Genomic DNA, 10,000 nt, shown 5'->3' with positions numbered 1-10,000 from the left:
GATGAATAAGCTGAAATTCATTTATATCTCACAATTCTGACTTTTTTCTATGCAATTCCAAGTTTTATATTTCGTAATTCTGACTTTTTTTCCACAATTGTGAGTTTTATATTTCACAATTCTGACATTTTTCTATGCAATTCCAAGTTTTATATTTCGTAATTCTGACTTTTTTTCCACAATTGTGAGTTTTATATTTCACAATTCTGACATTTTTCTCGTAATTGTCATTTTATATTTAGAAATTCTGACATTTTTTCTATACAATTCCAAGTTTTATATTTCATAATTCTGACTTTTTTCTATACAATTCCAAGTTTTATATTTCAGAATTCTGACTTTTTTCTATGCAATTCCAAGTTTTATATTTCATAATTCTGACTTTTTTCTATGCAATTCCAAGTTTTATATTTCATAATTCTGACTTTTTTCTATACAATTCCAAGTTTTATATTTCATAATTCTGACGTTTTTCTATGCAATTCCAAGTTTTATATTTCAGAATTCTGACTTTTTTCTATGCAATTCCAAGTTTTATATTTCAGAATTCTGACTTTTTTCTATGCAATTCCAAGTTTTATATTTCATAATTCTGACTTTTTTCTATACAATTCCAAGTTTTATATTTCATAATTCTGACTTTTTTCTATACAATTCCAAGTTTTATATTTCATAATTCTGACTTTTTTCTATGCAATTCCAAGTTTTATATTTCAGAATTCTGACTTTTTTCTATGCAATTCCAAGTTTTATATTTCATAATTCTGACTTTTTTCTATACAATTCCAAGTTTTATATTTCATAATTCTGACGTTTTTCTATGCAATTCCAAGTTTTATATTTCATAATTCTGACTTTTTTCTATGCAATTCCAAGTTTTATATTTCGTAATTCTGACTTTTTTCCACAATTGTGAGTTTTATATTTCACAATTCTGACGTAATTGTCATTTTATATTTAGAAATTCTGACATTTTTTCTATGCAAATCCAAGTTTTATATTTCGCAATTTGGACTTTTTTCACAATTGCGAATTTATATTTCATAATTCTGACATTTTTCTTGTAATTGTAAGTTTATAATTTGCAATGTTTATATTTTTCTCGCAATTATGAGTTTATATTTTGCAATTCTGAAATTTTTTCTTTGCAAATCCAAGTTTTATATTTCATAATTCTGACATTGTTTCACAATATTATATTTCGCAACTCCGACATTTTTCTCATAATTGTGAGTCTACATTTAGCAATTCTGAATTTTTTTCTATGCAAATCCAAGTTTTATATTTCGCAGTTCTGACTTTTCTCACAATTGCGAGTTTATATTTCGTAATCCTGACACTGTTTCACAATTCCCAGTTTATATTTCGCAATTCTGAATTTTTTTCACAATTCCCAGTTTATATTTCACAATTCTGACCTTTTTCTCGCAATTATGAGTTTATATTTTGCAATTCTGACATTTTTTCACAACTCCAAGTTTATATTTCACAATTCTGACTAAAAACCCAGGTCTAGAATCCAGTCTGGATGAAAGTGTGTGTGTGTTTATGAGCAGAAATCAAGTGTGTTTCTCGGCTTTAACCACCAGAAGCTTAAAATAAGTCTGGAGTTTAATGAGCGACGAGACCCTGTATTTATTCCCCACATCAACAACATCAAACTCACTGTAAAAACCACTTTGTTACGTTTGTAGCATGAGATTTTCAATGCTGAATCGTTCACATACTCCATGTGTGTGTGTGTGTGTGTGTGTGTAAGGAGCTAAACACCCCCACGCACACAGATACAGATCAGCAACATCATTTACTCACCGTCGAGTCGTTCCAACTATGACATTCTTTCTTCTCTAAAACACAAGAGCAGATGTTCAGTGTGTGATGAAATGTGATAGCTTCATAATGAAAATATCTAAACATTCTTAAATCAAGATACATTTACAAAAGAAGCAAAATGACTGAAGATATTAAGTTTTGTTTTCTGAAAAGACGAGTTTGTGCTTAAAACAAGAGCAAATATCAGCTGGTGGAGTCAGAAAAATAAGCTTGTTTTCCCTTTGAATTAAGTTGATTTTTTGACCACATTAGAAGATATTTGTTCTTGTTTTAAGCAAAAACTTGCTTAAATTTGACTTAATATCTTCAGTCATTCTGCGTTTTCTCCAGTGCATGTATCTTGCTGTGAGAACGTTTGGATGCCGTAAGAGACAGGAACCCTGAGGAAGAGGCTCGTGTTTGTGCAGTGTAATGAGTTTACTCACGCTATAATCACTCGTTTACACGAGCGCAGGACCGTTCGTCTGTTCATTAACAACCACAACTTGTTATTTAATCCTGTTGACACACATTCACACCTTGGGTGTGGTTTTACCTTTCACTGACTCACGTGTGTGTGTGTGTGTGTGTGTGTGTGTGTGTGTGTGTGTGTGTGTGTGTGTGTGTGTGTGTGTGTGTGTGTGTTCACCTGGATGGACTGCACCGCTCCTGTCCTACGGATGATTCAGGAGGTTATGAATCCCTCACGGATTTCAACACTCAGATCCGGACATGCAAATGACCTGGAAAAGCGAGATAAAAACATTAAATAACCTCACATATACTGTACAACATGATTGTAAAGTAAACAAAGATTATTGTTGTGTTTTACAAGACAGTCATTTTTTTCTACTTCAAAATATCATGTTTAATTCAATGTGTTATTTGCAGTTTTTTTTGTAATATTTACTTGCAATTCCTGAGCTAAATTGTTTCAAAGTAAATCCTACAGTGTAACAACCCCCCCCCCCCACACACACACACACACACTGTCGTCTGATGACCTCGTCTGATTGGTCAATTAAGGTCAGGGTTATATAAAAATGGCACAAGATTATCCTACTCAAATCTATAGTTTATCTATGAGATAAACAAGTAATCTAAAAGTAATCAGATTACATTACTAAATATCTGGAATCTGCAATATCATAAACATATCTATGTTTTCAGTGGTGTATAAAGACCTTACATAATGAACCTTTATGTTTTTATTAGCTTAGAATGAACATTTCTCTCTACACACACCGCGGGTCCGCTTACATCCACATGTTTCTATGGTGGCTCTGAACGGACAAACGCGTTTCGTCACTATGTTGTTCTTCGTGCAAAGAAGCGAGCTAAAGTCAGCGAATAAAACACTGACACAATGATGAACAGGTGACAATAATATTACCAATAACATATCGTTTTACTGAATAATAAAGTAAACCTAATTTCTTTATCTTTGTAAAGAAACCTCATCGCTGAACTGCTACTCTCTGCTGTCTCAGACGACGACATCACTTCCTGTCGGACACCGTAACTTCTGTTGGGTGCAGTTCACAACCTCACCACTAGATGCCGCTAAAACTTACAGACTGCACCTTTAAATGCTTCAAACCAAAATGTGCACAGCATCTTAGATGAGAGAGAGAGAGAGAGAGAGAGAGAGAGAGAGAGAGAGAGAGAGAGAGAGAGAGAGAGAGAGAGAGAGAGAGAGAGAGAGAGAGAGAGAGAGAGAGAGAGGGAATAACCGGCAGATGTCCTCTCAGGTGGAAGCGGATCCTCTCGGTCAGCAGATGGAAGTGTGGAAAAGCGTCACAGAGGGAATTCTGCTCTAAAAACAGACTGAACGGAAGAGATATGAAACAGGGAAGGACTCTATCAACACTGATCTGATCTCTAAACACTGAGGGCCCTATTTTATCGATCTAAGCTCATGGTCTAAAGCGCACGGCGTAAGTGCTCAGAGGGCGCGTCCGAATCCACTTTCGCTAGTTTAACGATGGGACAAATGGTCGGCGCTCCCGGTGCATAATCTAAAAGGGTCGTCCCTATTCTCTTAATGAGTAATGGGTGTGTTTTGTCTCTATTCCCTTAAGCAGAGAGGACACTGACAACACGCTGACACACAGGACAGACCAGGTTACTTTTGATATGAAACAAAGTCTCAACTTTCAAATTTGTCATTTTTTTAAGAAATTTAAACCAATAAATATACCGTTTTGTGGCTCTTTAATGTGTCTGACAGATCGCTCAGTTAAAGCCGCTCATGAACCGATCATCTCTTCCCTCTAGTTCATTTATAGCATCAAATAAACGTGAATGAACATCAGGAGGAATGTTGTTTTAACGGAGGAAAGACGTCAGTACACTCCGTCAAGTTCAAATCCTCCAACGTTAATCTACTAACTCTCCTGACTGCTTTGTCGGACAAAAATGGCGGATTCGGTGAATGGCGGATTATGATTGGTCAGATCGCCTGTCAATCAAACTCCCTGCGAAGGGTCAATTACCCAATGACAACATGACACATTCACATGAGGAACACATGGCCGGATCACATGACTATAACAGGGGATCACATGACAGACATGAAACAAGAATATGAAAAAAACATGACGTTCGGCTGAAACTAGCAAAACACACTCGCCTGACGCTGCACTGCACCGGGTGTGTGACAGGGCCCTGAATGCTCTCTATCCCCTCTCTGTGAGTCTGGCATCAGCGGGCTCTGGCTCGCCAACAGGAGCCGATCTATTCCCGGACGTCTCCTCGGGATTCACAGGATCTCCGTGTTTAGATGCACCTGATATAGAAACATCTCCAGGTGGGGCAGATGCTCTGTGGCTACAGGACGGGAAAAATGTCAGCTTGTCACAGTTAGCGGAAACTACAAACAACATTTCTCATTTTCATTCGGTTTGAACACTGCAAAAAGAATCTTGGTATTTTTGTCTCGTTTCCAGTCCAAATATCCAAATATTCTTAAATCAAGAAGCATTTACTAAAGATGTGAAATTACATAAGAAATTCTATCTTGTTTTCTGATAAAAAAAGTTTTAATTGAGTTTTTGCTTACAACAAGCAAAATATCTGTCAGTGGGGTAAGAAACATAATCTTGATTTCCATTTGAATTCTTTTTTTTTTTTTTTTACCCCATTGGCAGATAATTTAGCAAAAAAAAAAAAATTACACAATTCAATCAAAACAATTAAGCCAATGACTAACTCAAGAAATGATGAATATATGCATACAGTTTATTCTTACAATACAGAAAGAATTGATGAAAAGAAAACAAAAGTTATATCATAAATGGGATGATCCTGCAACACCGATAACTGCAAACAGATTTTTGATTTATTTTTCAGGCGATCAGGAAATCCGCTCCGAATCAACACATTTTCTCTCCTGGCGTGGAAGTGCAGTCGTGTGTGTGTGTGTGTGTGTGTGAGTAATTGGAAACACGCTGCAGGATGAGCCGTACATTACGCTCGTTTGGCCTCATAAAGTGGATGGTTCTGTTTTCATCGTAAATTACAGATATATTCCAATATATATAACCATATAGTCCACACAAACAAACTCAAACCTACAGATTCTGCAGTCAACGAGAAAAAGATAAATATGCTTTGTAAATAATCTGGTTTCAGATGTGGCTCTGGCTCTCGATATTAAAGCAGAGCCTTTAAAAACCATAAGTTCATCATAAGAAGATAATCAAATCGTGATGAATATTTTGGCCTTCAGTTTTATTATTTATGAAAGCACATCTTTCCAAATCATTACAGCCTCCGTTTCTCTGGATTCTCTTAATTCATCAAACATAAACGTCACACTGGTGATTTCCACTGGATTTAAGATCATTAATGTGTTTGTTTCTTATGATCAGCTCTGGATTATTGATGGCTTTGACATGTTAGTAATTTAAACATGTTTCCACTTGTTTTAAAAGCTGACCTGATGTAATATCAGGAGTAAACACAGTTCAAGCACATAATCTGATCATTCCAGAGGAAATCAAGTGGAGATTGTTAGAATAGAATAGAATAGAATAGAATAGAACAGTATAGAATAGAATAGAATAGAATAGAATAGAATAGAACAGAACAGAACAGAATAGAATAGAATAGAATAGAACAGAACAGAACAGAACAGAAAAGAACAGAACAGAACAGAATAGAACAGAACAGAACAGAAAAGAACAGAACAGAACAGAATAGAAAACAAGTAGAGACTAACAGATCTTGTTTTCATTCACTCTGTCACGTAGAGAATGTCCTGCACAAAAATGCGTGTCTCGGAGGGGTTAAACTCTGGGAATTGAAGTGTGTTTCGTGTAGCCAGGGCCGGAGTGGGGCCACTTTTCAGCCCGGGAGTTTCAGGCCCAAGACCGGCCCACTTTTTCCATGGTGGAATTCCAAATTAGCACTTTTTTAAAATTGGATAAATGAAGCAACAGTTCAGCTCGTACTATTGTGTAGTTAGTATTAATACCATGGGTTAACAAATAATGTAAAGGTTAAATAATAATTCACTTAGACTTTATAAGAAGCATAAGAAGCAATTGCAACTTTTTCACACAATTAATTCTGACGTTATATTTCGCAATTCTGACGTTATATTTCGCAATTCTGACTTTATATTTCGCAATTCTGACTTTAAAACACGCAATTGCTACTTTATATCACACAATTCTGACTTTATATTTCGCAATTCTGACTTTAAAACACGCAATTGCTACTTTATATCACACAATTCTGACTTTATATTTCGCAATTCTGACTTTATAACACGCAATTGCTACTTTATATCACACAATTCTGACTTTATATCTTGCAGTTCTGACTTTATAAGCAATTGCGACTTTATTTCCCACAATTCTGACTTTATAATTTGCAATTCTGACTTTATAACACGTTTTATGATTTTATATCACACAATTCTGACTCTATATCTGGCAGTTCTGACTTTATAAGCAATTGCGACTTTATATCACACAATTCTGACTTTATATTTCGCAATTGTGACTTTATAACACGTTTTATGACTTTATATCACTCAATTCTGACTCTATATCTTGCAGTTCTGACTTTATAAGCAATTGCGACTTTATTTCAGGCAGTTCTGATTTTATATCTTGCAATTCTGACTTTATAAGAAGCAATTGCGACTTTATATCACGCAATTCTGACTCTATATCTCAGAATTCTTTATAACACGCAATTGCAACTTTATTTCAGGCAATTCTGACTTAATATCTCACAATTCTGACTTTTTAACACGCAATTGCGACTTTATTTCAGGCAATTCTGACTTTATATCTCGCAATTCTGAGAAAAAAAGTCAGAATTGCGAGATGTAAACTCGAGATAAAAAGTCGCAATTATCTTTTAAAATGTTTTATTCTGTGGCGGAAACAAAGCTTCCGTAGCTTACCTCCTGGCCTCTTCCTCCCATCCATCCTCCCTGACGCGTACCGTTACGGCCGGCCCAGCTATCAGTAGGCGCCGGCGGAGCCGCGGTAGCCTCCCTGAGAAAACGTTTTGAAAAGACGGGCTATGGACCCAACCATTTCTATAGGAGGGGAGGACTCCCTCACATGGTACAACCCATGCTGAGTTGCGCGCTGTGGTGGCAGAATGCGGAACGTGTGTATCCTAATGTAACTAATGTGACATTGAAATGTAAAAAAAATAATAAAAAAAAATTCCTCGACCGGCCCAAAAGTGAAGCGGCCCACCGGGAATACTCCCGATTCTCCCGATTACCCACTCCGGGCCTGCGTGTAGCGTTGGGTGTGGAGACGCAGGGTGATCGCTTCAGATTTACAGCGTTTCGTTATTTTATTGGATAAATCATATCTCACTGAACAATTTCTGCTGTCGACATGGGTTGAAATAAGCCAATAAACCTTGAACCTTGAAAAAAAATGTGGTGATGCAGAAAACAATCACAGAGATTCATGGCCTGCAAAGTTCATTTAATTTGAAAAAACTAATGGAATTAAAGTTGTCATCATGTATGCACCTGAATGTCTGTGTCATTTCTTCTGTGGAAAGCAGATGTTTAGCAGAATGTTTCTCTACAGTGACAGATAGGGGAGTTGTGAAGATCAAAAACACCATAAACGGATCATATGAGAAGAAGTCACTGTTTCATATATGATTTTATCAACTAACATCGTCATTATTAACTTTTGAGGGCCTTTTGTGATCACCGTTCTGGTGGACTGGGACACCGTTGTAGCCTGGAAATCCAGACCTAAATCTGAAAGATTAATCTGGAATCGACTAATGAAGATCGTCCAGCTCGAGGGGCGGCACCAAGCGTGCATTTGAAAATCTCACTGCACGCAATTGGATAACACTACGACCAATCACAACAAGCCCCACGCTTAGCTTCCAGCGGAGCTAACTGGTGGATTAGACTCTTAGCAGTTGGACGAGGAACAGAAGATGGCGCTCGAATCCTTCCTTTGCAAGAAGGACGTTTTTGCTGTTTTGCCGACCGGATCAAACAACAACGGCAAAACAGCAAAAACGTCCTTCTTGCAAAGGAAGGATTCGAGCGCCATCTTCTGTTCCTCGTTTAGATGAAAAGCCAAGTCTAACTCGATCACTGTAGCGGCCAAAGCTGTTTCAAACAACTGGTGTTCATCCAGAGCCATCTTGCAATGTTTACTTTAGATCAGGGGTGGTGACTGACATATGAGATCAGGCCGGAGCTTCACATATGAGAATAGGGTGGAGCTTCATATATTAGATCAGGGCGGAGCCTCACATATGAGATCAGGGCAGAGCTTCACACATTAAATCAGGGCGGAGCCTCACATATGAGATCAGGGTGGAGCTTTATATTTTAGATCAGGGCAGAGCCTCACATATGAGATCAGGGTGGAGCTTTATATTTTAGATCAGGGCGGAGCCTCACATATGAGATCAGGGTGGAGCTTTATATTTTAGATCAGGGCAGAGCCTCACATATGAGATCAGGGTGGAGCTTTATATTTTAGATCAGGGCGGAGCCTCACATATGAGATCAGGGTGGAGCTTTATATTTTAGATCAGGGCGGAGCCTCACATATGAGATCAGGGTGGAGCTTTATATTTTAGATCAGGGCAGAGCCTCACATATGAGATCAGGGTGGAGCTTTATATTTTAGATCAGGGCAGAGCCTCACATATGAGATCAGGGTGGAGCTTTATATTTTAGATCAGGGCGGAGCCTCACATATGAGATCAGGGTGGAGCTTTATATTTTAGATCAGGGCAGAGCCTCACATATGAGATCAGGGTGGAGCTTTATATTTTAGATCAGGGCGGAGCCTCACATATGAGATCAGGGCGGAGCTTCACACATTAAATCAGGGTGGAGCCTCACATATGAGATCAGGGCGGAGTTTCACACATTAAATCAGGGCGGAGCCTCACATATGAGATCAGGGCGGAGCTTCTCATATGAGATCAGGGCCGGAGCTTTACCTATGAGATCAGGGCAGAGCGTCACATATGAGATCAGGGCGGAGCTTTACCTATGAGATCAGGGCAGAGCTTCACATATGAGATCAGGGCGGAGCTTTACCTATGAGATCAGGGCAGAGCTTCACATATGAGATCAGGGCGGAGCTTTACCTATGAGATCAGGGCAGAGCTTCACATATGAGATCAGGGCGGAGCTTTACCTATGAGATCAGGGCAGAGCTTCACATATGAGATCAGGGCGGAGCTTTACCTATGAGATCAGGGCAGAGCTTCACATATGAGATCAGGGCGGAGCTTTACCTATGAGATCAGGGCAGAGCTTCACATATGAGATCAGGGCGGAGCTTTACCTATGAGATCAGGGCGGAGCTTCTCATATGAGATCAGGGCCGGAGCTTTACCTATGAGATCAGGGCGGAGCTTCTCATATGAGATCAGGGCGGAGCTTTACCTATGAGATCAGGGCGGAGCTTTACCTATGAGATCAGGGCAGAGCTTCACATATGAGATCAGGGCGGAGCTTTACCTATGAGATCAGAGCGGAGCTTAACATATGAGATCAAGGCGGAACCTCACACATTAAATCAGGGCGGAGCCTCACATATGAGATCAGGGGGGAGCTTCACATATGCAGTCAAGGGGCGGAGCTTCACCTATGAGATCATAGGGGAATTTTACATATGCTGCCAAAGGGGCGGAGCTTCATGAATAAAAGGCATTTATC

Source organism: Scardinius erythrophthalmus, assembly GCF_964197995.2.
Source record: "Scardinius erythrophthalmus genome assembly, chromosome: 17".
Taxonomy (NCBI): domain Eukaryota; kingdom Metazoa; phylum Chordata; class Actinopteri; order Cypriniformes; family Leuciscidae; genus Scardinius; species Scardinius erythrophthalmus.
Note: the sequence above shows the minus strand (reverse complement) of the source record.